Here is a 17120-nt window from a genome sequence, read left to right on the forward strand (position 1 = left end):
ACGGACTCTAAACCGTGTTACCCACACAGCCCACTGCCTCGCTTAATAGTGCATGAGATAAGAACATTTGGACTTCAAAATGCCCCTCCACCTCCCTTCTCTATGGGAAACTGGGTTTTATGGCCTCCAGTTTAAGACAATGGATCCAATGGTTTGGGCTTGCGGAAAGGAAATTCTGTGTCAACAATTAAGAGATGTCCTGGATTGGTTTGGAACCTCAGAGTAAACACAGACAAACTCAGCAATTCTGCAGCACAGTGTTTGGAGAAAATCACACACATACGCACCGCTATGCACTCGTAAAAAGCACAGAAAAACACACACATGGGAATAAACAGACACACACTGACGCAGACACACATGCAGGTACATGGACACAAACTGTCTAGCAAAACCAAACTACATCATATTGAAATTATTACATCTGCCTGCTCTTTCTTTAAATGCAACTTATCTCCATAAATGCTGTGTAAATGTTGGACAGCACATGTTCTATTCACTGCAAGACAATTTCTTATGGACAGAAGCAGGTTAAAATCAACACCTCTGCAAATCTGCTCTAGACTACACCATAATTTAAGTACCGTCAATAAATTTGACCTGAACCTAACCTGATCTAGTTTTTGTTTGCCACAGTCTATCTGTGCAGTCAAACAAGCGTGGTAACCCGACAAATGAGCAAAGTAATCTGAAACTCACTCAAAAAGTAATAAATTGTGATCCTTCCCGTGCAGGTTGGACGTAATGTGAGGAGGGAAACCTTCTAAAGCAGCAAACTCTCACAGAGATCAGATGAACACAGGTGACACTGCAAGACAGAGACTCAGTCATTCTGAGCAGTGCACCTGCAAAAAGAAGAACTGATCAGCAGCTATTATAGACATGAAGAACTGTAGTGGCTGACAAAAGGACACAGAAGAAGAAGGAAACAGGCATTAAAATTGCTCTCCACTTGAGCACATTTATGCTGTAATGCAGACAGAGGTGGAGAGTGGGAGGAAGAGGCAGACAGAGAGACACAGCCAGAAACATACAGAGAGAGAAATAGAAGCAGACAGTCGGCCAGCCAGAGAGGCAGCCAGAGATCAGGAGAAACCGTCAGGAAGAGAGAAAAGACAGACAGACAGGCATCCCAGTCAGGACAGGAGGACTGCACTGGAGCAAGGAAACTTAAAATGTAAATTGTGAAAGACAACAATATATACCAGCATGAATCTGAGGGAGAGAAAAGTAGAGAAAAGAAGTCAAAGTGTAACTAGAGGGGAGAGAGAAAAGAGAAAAAGTGACAGATGAGGTGGTGGAGAAGGGTGAGAGCTTGAGATGAAGAGAGAGAGACGTACACAGACTGATGGAGAGTTCATAACTCAGCAGGGATTCTTACATTCTTGTCTAAGGGCACAATCCAACTGAAAAAAAATACTCTACATGACAAGGACAACTTGTCTTTCCTCCACACCCTCTTTAGCTTGAATTCTGAGGCTGTGAAACAGCCTGTAAACTAGCCTCTCACTGTCAGCCAACCGGATCAGCAGCCAGCCACACTGTAAAAAGTGACTGCACCAAACCATCAGCTTTACTGGATCAATAGTCTTTACAAGGAAGTTACAGAGGGATTAATATCTAACTTCTGTTGAGAATGTCCCAGAAAACACTGTATTTTGAAAAGGTACTGATGCCACTTTGTGTGTTGTTTTCATAAAAGGAGACGCCTTCTGTTTTCACAAGGTCTGACAGAGTATTTTTAGATTCTTTGGAAGCTCCAAGGATAGATGAATCAGCACAAAGTGACAGCATATTATCAGTTTAAGGCAGTCTGAGTTCCACCGAGACGAGAATAATACAAACTCGTGTCTAAAAGTCTGAAGTCTCCCTTTCAAGTGAATGCAAATTGGTACCTAAAGTTTTGAGGCGTAATGCTAACATTTGTGGCTGGTATAGCTGTCACTGTCAAATTTGCATTTCTGTCTCGCATCATTTCTGTCAGTGTGGAGCCAAATGAACTGGCGGTGAACTGAAGAGGAGGCTGGCGCAGCGCTCTCACTGTCTATTGTGGCGAGGCAGCATCTCACTGTGTGTCTGAGTGTGATACAGAAAATCAGACAGAAAAATTAAGTCAAAGAGAAAAAAATACAGAGGCAGAGAGGACGGGGAGACAGACGGGAGAGCAAGATGGAATAGATTATAGGGTGGATGGCAAGAAATGCAGTGAAATGGAAGGAGAGTGTTGAAAAAGAAAGAGTAAACACCTATTTGCAAGTGTCCTTGTGTCTACCTGCTTTTATACTGAATATCTTTGTGTCTGAGTGGCCACAGTTTACCATGTCAGCAGCTCTCATTACCACAAATGTAGCTGAGGACATCAGAGAGCTCAGTAAGTAGCTGGTAAAGCAGCCTCAGTCTATCTGCATACAAACAGTAGCAGCATAGAGACACACATTCACACAGCAAACACAAACAGCAGGAAAAAGACTCACAAAAGCTCTCAAATGAATACAGAGTCACTGGTACGCAGGAAACACTTACGCTCATGAATATTGTGGAGGCTGGAAGTGGATTATCTACCAAGCCCAACAGAAAACTCACCAAAATAGTGCAAAAGGATTAAGTTTCTATGTGCAGGAACATTGAGATGAATTAATTTTTTCCAGAATGAGGCCAGTCAGGACGCCTGAAGTGGTGACGTGAAGGCAGGTAATTTGTAATAAAACTAAATGAGTCATATTAATGGACAATTAAGCTGTAATTCAGCATCCTCAGTTCCCTCTCGACCAATTTAGGTGTTTACATGGGACCATTTTAATTTGGAAAAAGAGCAAATTAGGCTTGTTAACGAGTTCTTAACCTGAATATAGCACAGATACAGTGCAGCATTTACACTTGTTAACTGGCTACACTGGTTAACTACTTATAGAGATGTGAATTAGCTGGATTATTTCTAATTAACACAAAAGTAAATGTTAATAACATTGTGAGGTTTTCTGTTTGAGATGATTTAATCACCCTTCACCGTTTTCCAAGGAAGGTCAACAGATTACAGAGTCACTGGTAAGTCTAGTCTGTGACAGCCATGTGAAAGCTAATACAACCTGCCTGTCAAAGTGCACACGGTAATTGGCTAATGCATAATTGAACGCATGACTCATGCTTACTCAGCTCATTTGTTGGCTGAAGATGCAGCCTTGACCTTGTCTGAGAAACGATTTGTGTCCACATGTGATTCAGCATCGGATGGTTCGTCGTAATAAGAGCTTAAAGTTGAGGTGTTGTGAGCATTTGCCACAGGCTGCACACCAAACACTGTGTGGGCTGGATGTGCAAGTTGTGTGTGATCATTTCAATGACTGTCAGCAACCCACACACACACACACACATACACACATACACACTACACACAGTCTGAGCCTGAATCTAATTTTATTCAGCAAGGACATTTACAAGTACCATGAATTTGACCTTGTGAACCGGTGCTGGCAACACAGCACAGTACAGAATAGCTACCAGCTGACGCATATTAATTAGATGCATAATAATAAGAGCAGGGCATGACTTGGCCTTATTCAGCCACATTCCCACCAGACATTACGCATTGACCTCATGTGGAAAAAAAAAACCTGAAAAGAAACATGTCAGCCTTTATTGTTCACTGGATTCTGTTTATCGTCTATAAAAGCATTCGCTTCAAGTTGCAATTTGATGTTATTTTCATTTCTTACCAAATACAAATGGAACAAATTGACATTGTTAGCGTTCCTCGAGCTAAATTCTATATTTTTATTTCGATAAATGTCCCCACAGTTTTAAACTGCTTTCAAATCAATTGCACCAAATAAATGTGTGTGCTGAAAAACAAAATCTAGTGTTTGTACTCAGCCCTGACTCTGAAAATAGAAAACAAAGTGACTCAGACCATCCACACAACACTGTACCAGTGCATTGCGTGCACGTCTGCATTCGTGCACAGGGCAGTGGAAATGAGGACAGTAGGAACATGCTACCTATCTAAATAAGCGACCAAAGTAAATATCTGCAATCTTTCTGCAGAATCAACGACTCCATCTTCATGTTTGTGTTTTTACGTGAAATCAGACATCCACCTGTGTCCATCCCAGAGGCTGCATCCAGCTCAGAACTACTACATTATTGAGAGCGAGACATTTACTCGGGCTTATTCAGCCTATTTCCCGGCACTCAGATTATGCCTCGCACTGGACTGGAAAATCGTGTCAACGCAGATACTCTTACGGGAAAGCTCTCAGTCTGAGGCATAATCTGCCTCCAGGAAAGCCAACTTTTTACTGTCATGGTTATATCACAGACTTTCCCGTATGAGGATGATCTCAGATGCAAATCATAGAAAAAAATTAAGTAATCAGCTATAAATTCTGAGTCATCTTAGGATCTGATAAACACCTTCATACAGCAAAGAATCAGCAAAATCTGCATCTTACAAGAACATAAGGTTTGGGATTATGGATAAAAGACAGCATGGGATAATAGAAATAAACATTTTTATGGATTAAACTTCCCAAAAGCATAGGTTAGTTGTATATACTGATGTACAGATTAAAATTAGAGTGAAAAACAAGAATTCAGAAGAATTATTTGATTTAAAAAAAAGGCCACAAACAGCATCACTGAGTTGAGTTGATCTGTTATCACTGAGTCACATGATACAGAGACTTTACTCCTACGCCGTAATCTTGATATTACCCATAAATAATCTCATATTCCTGAAAGCAGAGCTGTTTGTCTGGACACACAAAGGAAGAATGAGGCGTGTTGGACCCACAAAGGCAGAGACTGGGACAGTTTAAAGTCGGATATCTCGGCTACTGTTACGGGGCATAATCTGACTTATCACAGCATATCCAGCTAAGCTCAGAGATATCTCCATCAAAACAGATCAGATTCAGCACTAGTCAGCCATAGTACTCAATTCTAACAAGGTGCAGAGAGAAGATGACACAAGATAATATTTTGGATTAGCCTGCTCGAATATATATACCCCAGCAGCAGCATGGAGCACAGAGTGTTAAATAAACACACAAAAAGATGGATTTTGTAGTTATTCTCGGCAAAATGCTTCCTATTTAAAACTAATATGTCACCTAACTATAATCTGACAGCTGAATCTGTCCTTGCCGTAACTTTCTGAAAATAGCTCTGAGCTCTAAAATAGCCACTGTCCTGTGGATTAGCATCGCAGTAGACAGATAGTGCAATGTCACATTTAAACATCTGTTCTACGTTTGGTTTCATATCTGAGCTGTAAAACTGTTGCAGCAAATACACAATATCATTAAGTAAGTGAAGACAAAATGTGTTATCTAAAAACTGAAGGAAAGCAAGAAAAAAATGCTAAGTGACACTTCCAGGGCAGCAGGACTGGAGCTCATTTATAGCTTCCTCTGGTGGTTTTGCATCACTCTCTCCTGCTTTTATCCTTTTATGAAGTATTTGCTATTTTGCTGTAATCGTTTTTTTTTTTTTTTGCATGTTTTGTAAAGTAAATATTTTAAATAATTACTGTCAAAACATTGCAAGTCCACAGAAAATCAAAGGATGCCAGTTTCAAACAGAATGAGAGATGTTAATTTTCCTTTCAGCCTGCAGGAAAAAGCTTTATTCGGCACTCAATTGCGTGGCAACTGACACTTGGTGCAGGTTAATGTAAAGGAACGTGACTCTCTGGCTGACAGGAGGATTTTGTAGCGGGGAATGTGAGGGAAAATTACAGTAGATTTGTTTACAAGTAGAAAAGGGAGAGAAGCAGCCTCACCCTGTCCTGTGTCATTTCCTGCTTTTACCAAATTATGCATAACCTAGAAAACACCACTACTTTGTGTTGTGTTGGAAACATTTTACCTGTATGAAAACCTGAAGGTAAACTCAAAACTCACTGACCACAGTCCATAGAGTTGAAGAATGACTCTGCAATGAAGCAGAGCAGCGACAGTCAGGTCATGTACTCTCATATGAACACAGAGGACAGCTGAACCGTTAACTAATGCTGGACCTCACTCTGCTCATAGTCACTGGTCTGAGAAAACAGCTCAGTCTAGGTTCAACCTCAGGACAGCAGCATGCTAAGCTGCAGGCTGGAGCTCCATCACTGACAGCTTTTCTCTCTGTGACCCCCATCTTGACATCTCCTCACTCACTGTGGTCCGGCACCGCTGTAGATCAATTAGCCCGAGACAGATGTCATTTCAATTAGGCTGAACGATACGGCGCCTGACTTAAAGTTCCCTGATTCACTGAGACACAGCAGGAATCACACCACCTTTTTGGGATCGTTTCTCTTTGCTTCTTGTTTTAAAAATGGAAAATATGACATCTGAGGTTTGGGGGGGGAGGATGTCTCCTAACAATGAAAGAAACAGGAAAAAGGCTTGCATGTGCAGTGGTTGGTGACTGGAGAAGATACCACTGGAATCTATTAATTCTTTTTAGAAAAGCCAAAATCCAAATCTGACAGAAACATACTAGTTTGGCTTTAAATGTGGAAGAATATATGGTGAAAAAACAACAGTGCATACAATAAAAGTTGTCGCCAAGCATGATTTACTGAGTATTTATCACGTTAATAAAGTCACAATAATATACCAGACCAGTGCTGATATCACTTAACTGCACTTTACCTTCAGTGTTCATCCTCTAATGACACATGTGTGTTTGTGCCCATAAAATCACCGCTTCATAATCTCCTAACAACCAGACAATAACAGATTTGTCTGTGATAAAATCCTCGTCTTTACACGTATGTCTGTGTTTCTGCCAGCCGAGTCCGTCGTCACATGTGTGTCTGTGTGTTCCCTTGTGGGTCTTCTTGATGCATGTTTGTCCCTATGTGTGTGTCTCTGTGTGTGTGTGGAGCAGATTTAGCTTTGATAAAACCCCAGTCTTTAGAGGGATTATCAGTCCATCCCCAGACAGCAACATGCTGTGCATTTATGGAGGTAATAAGTTGATCTGCGATAGACAGACAGACAACTGGTTAAAGCTGCTGTCGGAAATGTGTCCCAGTATCTGTACCTGTGCCGGGACAGAAAGCAGCACCTTCAGAGACGGTTAAACCTGCTGTGCAACACACCATGTGAGCCATCATCCGGTGCATTTTGATTTGGCGCTTACCTTTATGTGTTTTCCGACTGATTTGTCATGCAATTTTCTGCAGTTTGGTTTTGACTTCGCTAAAATCCCACAGGGCAAATGTGCAGCCGGCATAAAAGTATAAGCACACAATGTGGCGCAAAACAAGACATTAACATTTAAACCCAAACATAAAATAACTAAACAGCAATCGACATCATAAAGTCAAGTACACATTTCTCCTACGAGATCTAAAGTGGCTATTAAATGTTGCTTCTGTATCATCACTTTTCCACTAAAAGCAGCATGTTTTAGGATAATTTCACTATTTTTAACATTATCCACCAGCTCTTTCTCATTGCATGATTTGGGTATTTAAAACTAGGACATAATCCCTCTAAAGGTCACATGTTTGTGGATTCAGGCTGAGCAGTTTTCAGGTCAGAGCAGTGAAATGCATCTGTACAGTTATTATTTCCCAAAACAAACCTTGTGTGGCTGCTGAGCTCACAGCTTCAAACGCTACCTATCTAGGAAAGGCTTTCCGGTTATCTCTTAAATATGTCTCAAAGTTGAAAATAAAATGAAGATTCCACTCACGACTGCTTCTCTCACCACAGTCATGGTGAGAGAATTACTATAAACAGGGCTGATATAAAAAGCACTATAAAGCTGACTATCTGTGTTATTCTTGGCCTTTTCATCTCTCATTCTAAGTCTTCTCCCCTCTCAGTCTGCGCCCTTATATTTCCTGTCTTGCTTCCTCTCTCTCCTGCCCATCATTTAGCCCCATGCCTCTTCTTTCTGCTTCATCTCCCTACGTTCCCTCTCTCCCCTCCTTCAAACGCTCTGCCTTGTGCGCAGTCATAAAGAAATAATTTATTCCTGTCCCCCAGTGCTGGTATGTATTAGCGTGCCAGCAGAGCACGTTAACTTATCTCGCGGCTACAGGCGCTGAGTGGTAAAACTAAGCCCTGATAGTTTGCAACAGGATGACCACAGAATGCCTGTAGCTCGGAGAATTAGGGCTGTCGTCATGATTAGTAATGGTTGGCCTAATGTTTTACTGCACTGTAATTCACTGTACTGTACCCTGTGTGGCTCACTGCTGCTCACAAAAGGAGCATCAACCTACATTCAGCTGATGGGCTAAATTAAGATTATTATTGCTGCTGTTTTTGACAACTTGCTCGTCTCCACCAATTCATTTTTGTCTCTTTTTCTGTAGTACATAACACACACAAAATCGGTCTGAGCGGCTGTTACGCTTTGAAGATCCAACTCAAAATTTACTTGGCCATCTGTCAGCGGTTGTATCCGAACATCAAACATTACATATCTGAGGGTAAAAATAGTACGAATTCTAAAAAAGCGCAGTGTAAACATGTTCAGCGTCGGGTCAAATGTTGCGTGTGCAAGCATCAAATGCCGCGAGAACAGATTGGACCATAACTGGTATTTGCTGTCATTTTGTGGTTTGATGAACCAGAAAATACAACTCGCGTACACATACATGTATTATAGCGATTTCTGCGAGCTGCAGTGCCCACGAGCTACATGCAATGAGCGGTAAAAATAAACCTGATAGCTTTCCTGAGGCTGTCCACAGGATGTCTGAGAGAATTAGGCTTATGGGAGCGATTAGTTACTCCAGGCCTAATGTTGTATTCTAGCCTAATACACTTTGCATAACATCAGTCCAGCTTACGGACACGTTGCGCATTACAGTAACATAACTGGATGAGAATGATGCAGATTTAAATATGTTCATATCTGCAGGATGGCTATCAGTGAGCCTCAGGTACGACATCGCTCCAGCTCTGTAATATGATTTGCGGCTCTCGTCACCAGAAGGAGAATGAACTCTATGTGACTGTAGCAGCAGATACAGATGAATGAGAGATTATGGTGACACAGATTTAGTTGTGCATATGCTGCAAAGAAAGAGGGGATGTTAAACCATGGCCCGTTTTAATGAGCATTCCAGCTTAGATGGATATTGAGACTTCAGAAGGGGAAGATGCCACAGACTGCTGTGTTAATGTTGTCCCATGTAACTCAGTGGATTAGCTGCTCCCACTGGAGAGATGCTACAAAAGAACGTACGCTCTCGTAAATTGTCCACCGAATGGCAAATGCTACGAAAAACTGCACTGTACTTGATAATAGCATTTACCGATAAGCAATGTAATTAAGCTGCACACAGTGGAGCGTGCTGCATTGTAAGAGGAACCATGCCAGTGCAATGCCTGTTAAAGGCTCAGTGCCGGGCCCGTCATAATGATTATTTATGCTGCATCTGATGTTTCTGTTTTATTCACAGGTTCGTTATCTGGCTACCAGGACTGAATCTGCACACTGTAATCTGTAATCTCCAGTATCACAGGTGAAGAGGAGGGCAGGGGAGATGTGGAGCTCCAGGTGCACACTGTAATCTGCAAGAACATCAGATTCACTTACACGCTACATCAAAGAGCCAAAGTTGAAGTTATTATTCACGAACAAAGCAACTGAAATTAGCGAAATGTGCAGTGGCAATAATGTTGCAGGCATCATGCAATTCAGTTCAGTTCAGCGGAGCCAAAGAAAAAGGTGAAATTCAAGAGCAGCCTAAGCGGAAATTAAGGTTAGGATTCCTGTGTCTGGTGGATAAAACGCTCCGCAGACTCTCTCTGATCCTTCCTTACTGTAGATGCATGACTCATCAGCAGCCATACTCCACCACTGACCTATATCTGTCCCACCTGTGTGTCAGTGCTGACTGACCTCGATTCCCACTGATCCAGTCATTTCCAGGCTGTGACCTGAAGCTCTGCCACAAGTGCCGCAGGAGGCGAGTAAATGCCCTTAAAACTCCACTGTTGACAAGTTCATGCAATTTGTTTTTAAGCTGACACATGCTGTCTGGTACCATTAGGTTCTTTTAGCTACTGATTGGATTTTAGCCGATTTAATGAAAATATAAAATCATTTTTTTTATAATTAACTTTCTAGACTTCAGCATACATGAATAGAATGTCATGCCAAGTGTGAAATAGAGAGCATCTGTCTTAGTCTTTCAGCTCTCATTTAAATTTAATTTCTGAACGTTTCATGTATTTTTGGCAAATAATTCTTGTAAAAAATATTGCATACTGTATGCTCACAGTGATAAACAACTAACTTATGAATAGACATGGCAGATTAACATCAGAGCACATAGCCTACAGCCACATCCCTTCTATCTGTGTCTCTCTGCTGCAGCTTATTGCATGGAGAAAATGTGATGCTGCAGGACCATGTGGGCTGCCATGCACAAAGAGGCTGGGGGCGGAGCTTGGATGCTGACAAGCACCGTTGTACTCTCTCATTGGCTCTCAATGACATCACTGATAAAGGTTGGGCTGCAAAGAGAGAGAAAGGAGTGAATCTAGCTTTCTCTCTCCTTTACACTCACAAAAAGTAAAGCACAAGTACAGGTTAAGAAGGCCGCCTGCATTCCGTGTGACTCTTTTCTAACTCGAGAAGACTTGAAGCCTGAATTAACTGCTGCAGCAGCAACGGGCAGAATTCAAAAGCAGCTTCTTCAGTCTGAGATGCTGTCGCTCTCGTCTTGTCCCCTCAGTGAACTGAATGACTTGAAGACACATTTTCTCTGACTACAAAATCACAGTGCAATGAAACGGCAAATCAGATCGCACTTCACACAACTTGTAGTCAAATGCTGGCTTTACAAACCATCTCAGATGTAAGGAGACTTGAATGAGGTGGGACAGCTTTCAAAGTCAAACCTGCTGAATCAAAACTTTGATCACACACACTGTGATGGTGTGTGTGATAATCTATAACTATTCAGGGCCATGTATGTAGAAATATACCTAAATTCAAGGATAAAAGTTGACGAGGTAGTGGCTCATACCCATATGCATGGCTAAATAAATTTGCATGAGATAATGTGAACTTTTAGTTTGTTGCTCATGTGCCATAAACTTGACAAACTGCAGACGTTCATTGAGAGGCTTTCGGCATTCATCGGCCGAGTGCATATCCAAGTGCACGACAAGTGTGAAAAAAATCTGCTCTAAAGTTGTGGTCCCAGTTCACAAAACCGTAGGCGAGAGCAATGTTGTTGCATCCAGACTCGTCATTGTTTTAACCACTTAATTTGTCTTCTTTTCTGATCTCTAATGGCTAATGCCATAGCTACAAAGTACTGCATGTCAGTGGAAAAATTATTTGGGAATTATCATGATGCAATTTTTAAAGTTTCTCCTCAAAACTAACTTTCAATGGATGATTTGCATCCATTCACGTACTGTGATATCCAGACACATTCATGTTACAGTACAGGAGCAACTCAATTTAGCCAAAAAATAAATGGGATGATGTGTGCATGTGAGTGTGTATGGCTCTTCCAGTCCTGCAAACAAGTGGTTGATCAAGAGCCAAATCCCACATCCCACTAAAAAGTAATATTACCTACCCATGCGAAGGTCGAGGAGGATCAGAAATGCAATATCCTGCTATCCGGGGGACTTTGGCCCGGGACATGTCTTGTAGAGAGACTTACTACACATTTTTTATAATCCTCAAAGTGTCTCCATGAGTTTAGATTTCCAAGTGTGCCAATCCGACTGGCACTGCTGCTGCTGAAGTCTAAATCCTTATGAGATAAGTCTTCACCTTCTCCAAAAGAAAACCGCACAGTCTCTTAATCCTCGTCTTCGTCTTAAAAGTCGCTTGATAGGTGACTCTGTACATCTTCCGTGTGATTTCCACATATTTTTATTCCCTCGGCCTCGCGCAGGAGGAATTGCTTTGCTGGTTAATCTGTGTCCAAATTCCACCTAAGGACAGTTAACAGAGAAATCAAGGGAAAAAAATGAGAACACTGAAGTCAAAACTTTATATTAACAACAAATATGCTCATTGCTTAAAACTTGTAAAATGAAATGGAAAATTAAATTACATATTAAATGCTTAATCAGACCTAAAAAGTTGTAAGAGCGTGAAATTACTTGAAAAAGGTTAAAAACAAACAAAACCAAAAATAGTTTTCTGCAGATCATAAAACAAATTTTGCTTCACATTACAAATCAGTCCTCTCAATGTAAATCCTCTTGTATGTTTCCTGATGAAAAGTTGAAGGGAAGGGCTACTGTACAGTGGAATGCAGCAAATTCAAACAAGTTGTTTGGCCACACCTTCACAAGATAAAGAAAGTTTTGTAAAATCATGTAAACTTCATTTCTTAACTTTAAGTCATCAGACAAAAATCCAGAGGAAATCCTGGAATAAACCTCGAGTCAGTAACTATTAAGCTGGAGATGCTCGGCAGGGTTTTTTTTTTTTTGTTTGTAAATTTAAAAGTAAAAGAAGCAAATAAAAGCTTATTTAAAAGTTTGCAAAATAGAACTATTAAGTTGAAAATATTTTAGCCCCTGAAATTAATTTAAGGAGTTCTAAAAAAGTTGTTTCCTGGAGGATTTGCGCGTCTTTCTGCTGCTTTTCTTTGTATGACTGAGAACAAAGGAGCCTTTACAGTAACAAAGAAGCTGCAGCGACTTATACCTGTTGATCTGTTTCCAATAAACTACAACAAGTTTATCGGAGATTTTCGAGACGGACCTGTTTTATTTTCATCCCCTGGTACCTTTCTGCCTCCAAACATCTTTCCTCACTCGTGCACAAAGTTTAATTCTGTCACCGTTTAGTTACTTGGAGACTTTACACCTGATTGCATTGTGCTGAATTCCCACAGTGCAGTGGCAACTTGGCCAAACCGCGAACACCGCTGTCCCCAAACTACTGCAGGAGAAAGAATAAAAAACTAGTCACAAACTATTTCTGAGCCAGGTCACTTAGTCTTTGTCTCTGCGTGCGTAAAAAGCTCCTTTCCTCCGCAAACTTCTGACAGCCAGTTGCTTTGTCTTGTGTGTCGCAACATCCCCAAGAGACAAAAAATACGGCACCAACACAAACTCCATCTCACCTCCATGAAAGCGCGCTGTCACTTCATTCTAATTTGCACAAGTTGAGCGTTATTGCGCGTTGTGGAGATGCGTGTCTGAGCATCCCCTCAAGTTCTCTCCTCAAAGAGCCCCGCATCAGACAAAGGAAAAGGGGACCGCTCCTCTCGCTCTCTCTCTCTCTCTCTCCCGCTGCCTCGGTCTCTCTATGTCTCTCTCCCTCTCCCTCCTGCTTTGTGCTCAAGTTTGAGCGCTGACGCACCAAGTACAGCCGCAACTTTTAACTGGAAATAAATTCAGAAAAATCGCTCCGAAATGAGCGGCAGGATCCCGCTCGGAGACAACTCACCTGCGGGGGTCGGCTGGCTCGCTGCGCGCTGCCGTGCGTCGCGGGAAAAAAAAAAAAGTTTGAGAAGACACATCTAGCTTTGTGTTGTGAAGTCCCCCTTTGTCTACACGTGTGATAGATGGATGGGGCTCCTTTTGGCCGCGCCTAGTTCATTTCGCTCTCCACAGAGTCCCGCCCTCTCAAAGTCAAACAACTCTGCTCACAACAATATCGGACTGAGGATCCCAAACATGGAGGCTAATTGGAGATCATTTTTGGTGATTTAAACTTCTCTTGACAAGTTTCCCAGAATCAGTTCATTCACTCCTCCATCTTATCGTCATACATTTAGCCATTTCTCCTATTTTAAAATATTTTATTCCATTTTAATTATGTCACTTTTGAGTCGTCTGCTATTTGTTTATGCATTAACGCCTCTTTGGAGCAGCTGTCTGGCTGGTTCTTCCCTTTGGGGAATGTTACCTCTTCCTCTGTCTGCATATAGTGGCCCCTCAAAGAAACACCGAGAAAACTTCCACATTAAACAGCTTCATCATTTCTGCCTCTGTTCCACTTGTTTTCTGTGTTTTGTCTCGGTGTTTGTGTCCTCACCGTGCAGGCTGCCTGACAGAAACTTTGCTGGATGCAGCGCCTGGAGACCACCATTGTGTCTGGACAGCACAGGAACAAAGGAGACAAAAGGAAAGAAAAAAAAGTCTGGTTGATTTTAGATGTATGCAAGTATAAATAATGGCAGGGACCAGTGGAGCTGCTTTAAGGTGGAAACGTAACTGAAAAGCATTAATTAGACTAAATCTGGACTTATGAGGTTTAGAATAACTGTCATCTTTCTCACACATGTGAAAACAGAAGAAAAAAGAAAGGAAAAGGAAAGAAGGGTCTAAACTGATAATTATACATTTCTTTGTGTTTTTTCCTCTATGTAAAACAACTAAATATACACATATATTTATATTCAATGTAATATATTGACTATTCGGGTTTTAAAAAAGGTATAATTACACTGTGAAAAGTGCATTTGAACTGCATTTGAAGTAAAATACTGTTTTGACTAGTTCTCACTGATCTTTATGCTTTGATGAAGGCAGTTTACCCACTTTAGTGGATTCTGTCAACCAAAAATTACATTTTGCCCCCTTCAAGTGGTATTTTCATTTCAGCAAACTCCATTTCTCTGCTCCTTTAGCTTTGTATGTCTATGTCAACCTTTCTTCATTTTTTTTTCTGCTGAAACTCAATCGACTTTTCTTCAAGCAGGATTACAAAAACAGTAAATCTCATGACAAGCTCGTGTTTTACATTGTGTGTTTGTGTAAGGCAAATACTTGAGTTGTAAACTTGGAAGCTTCAGATTGAGTTTCTGTAAAATGAAGTTGCAGCAAAACTCATTTAAAGATAAATAATTGAAGTAGATTTAACTGAAACCAGTGACATTAATATAACTTGTTCGCTTAATTTGGATAAACTTAATTCAATTGCATGCTACTAATTGATGCAATTAATTTAAATTGGTTCACTAATTATCTTTCTTCAGTGTACTACTTAATTGCAATCCAGTAAAAAATATTATATCCAACTAAATTTATTGTTTAAATGCATATGTATGAGCAAAATTAGCTGTTTTTATTAGTAGTAGTACACTACTCCAATCATTCAGATGCAAAATATACCTGATTACATCCTGGAATGTACTGAAGACGGCAGTCAGACAACTTCACTTTTAACATACGTAAATTAGTGACATGGACGGCCTGTCTGAGTTTAGAAGATGTGTGAAAATATTTTTATTTCAAGCATCACAAGACCTGAAAACAACACAACATGTTATTGAGTTCGAGTCTGTGGTGCATGCTGGGAAAAAGTCATAATCGTGTCTCTTCTCTCCCAATTGTAAGTCTACTCTGGAAAGAAAACAACCAAACAGGTGTATATTTTCATTAACCCCACGCTCATCCACAGCCAGATAAAAATGTAGTTTCTGCAGTTCTACCTGTTCGACCCCAGAGCTGGGTCCAATAAAAACAGCCAAATAAAACAGGAACTCGTCTGTGTGTGATGTTTCTGTTTGTGTAAAGGAAACCCTGTGGGAACATCCAGACAGAGGCAGCCAGGTAGGAAAACTACAGATAACAGAGTCCAGCACCACCATGTCCTCCATTCATATGCTAGACAGATGGAGATAAATAATGAAAAGGGAATGCAGTGGAAACAAGTGGAAAACAAGGTATTTGTACAAAGACAGAAACAAGGGAGAAAACGCATAAACCAGAGAGAGGAGAGAAGAAGTCATAACCCCGCCGCCACTGCTCCATCCACCCCCTCTGGGCTGAGCTGCATACAGTCATACCTCTCCCACCCCCCTCCGGCGGAGCTCTTATCCCCCCTGCTGTGGTTTTACTGGGCCACTGACTCCAGCAGTCAGCCTGTTCTGCTTCGCTCTGCTCTGCCCTGGCTGCTGCCTGCATATCTCCCACTGTGGAGTCAGCTGAGCCAGGCATGAGACTGCACACTGAACAGGCTACATACAGCTTTAAGGGGCTTAATCACACACACACACACACACACACACACACACACACACACACACACACACACACACACACACACAAACACACACACACACACACACACACACACACACACACACACACACACACACACACACACACACACACACCAGTGCAGGTACTGTAAGGAAATATGTAAGATTATACCATGCACTGCAGATATTATCTCTATGCATGATACATAGTTATCACTGGGATGTTAAGAAATAAAATAATATGCAGTGTATATTACAAAAACACATATGACTGCCAGCTGAAAAGGCTGTTAGTTGTTGCATACAGCCAATTACGCTGCAATAAAATGCATATATCTGCATTTTTACGTTGATGCTAAGGGCTTAGTTGTAGCAGCAGCAGCAGCATCATAATATCACTCATGGATTCATGCACTCTCATTGTATTTCCTCTAGTCCCGCTGCTTCTTTTTTTTTTATACATAAAGCATGTTTTACATACAGTGAATGTAGCACAACATATGGACAATTATACAGTAAGTGCATTTTACAGTCTGTTTTATGTCTTACACTTATCTTTATCTAGCCTCCTGTCTTTATTTTCCGGTGCATCATCGCTCATAACACCAAGACTAATTCTCTTACTCAAAGTCCTGGTATCTTAAGGTAATTTTGCATCCAATTACAGCATTAAAAAATGCACAGAGCCATAAACTGAGGGAAAAAACAACTATGGTGTTTGTACTATACATAATTATAGAATACATAATGAATGCATAAAGTCAATTACACTAATAGCCTTTATAGTAAGTAGTAGTAGACAATTAAACAATTATGCAATAGGTGAAAAGAGAATAGAAAAAGTATGTATGGTTGGTATTTGAGATAAACATATAGGGGCTTGTCTTGCACCAGAGATAACCATGTCATGTAGTGACATGCATGCACACACACACACACACACACATGCACATACTGTAGACAGACAGACAGACATGCTTGTCAGCTATGCTGGAGGGCCCTTGGCTGGCTGCTGCCTAAACAGCCCTTCCCCCACCGTGAGGGTCTGTCTGGGAGAGGGGGAAGGGGAAACATGACTGTCTGAGCGGCTGCATCCAGCACAACAGGCTGGAATAGAATAGAATAGAATAGAATAGAATAGAATAGAATAGAATAGAATAGATGGTTTAGCTTCTGAACTGCTCATTCT

The 17120-nt window shown here is 41.1% G+C and overlaps 1 long non-coding RNA gene across 5 annotated transcripts in view; it reads right to left on the minus strand.

Moving 5' to 3' along the window:
• The window catches only part of LOC110950467 (uncharacterized), a 107484-nt gene extending 93925 nt beyond the window's left edge, over positions 1–13559 (minus strand). Inside the window, exons 1-2 of one of the 5 annotated variants that reach the window (XR_007945647.1) lie at positions 13064–13368; positions 11555–11918 (exon numbers count right to left, since the gene is read on the minus strand). This is a non-coding gene — a long non-coding RNA (uncharacterized LOC110950467). The other 4 variants (XR_002595653.2, XR_002595654.2, XR_007945648.1 and 1 more) reach the window with 4 other exon arrangements.
• Between the last annotated feature and the right edge of the window lie 3561 nt (positions 13560–17120).

The sequence above is a fragment of the Acanthochromis polyacanthus genome, chromosome 12 (genome assembly GCF_021347895.1).
Source record: "Acanthochromis polyacanthus isolate Apoly-LR-REF ecotype Palm Island chromosome 12, KAUST_Apoly_ChrSc, whole genome shotgun sequence".
Classification (NCBI taxonomy): Eukaryota; Metazoa; Chordata; class Actinopteri; family Pomacentridae; genus Acanthochromis; species Acanthochromis polyacanthus.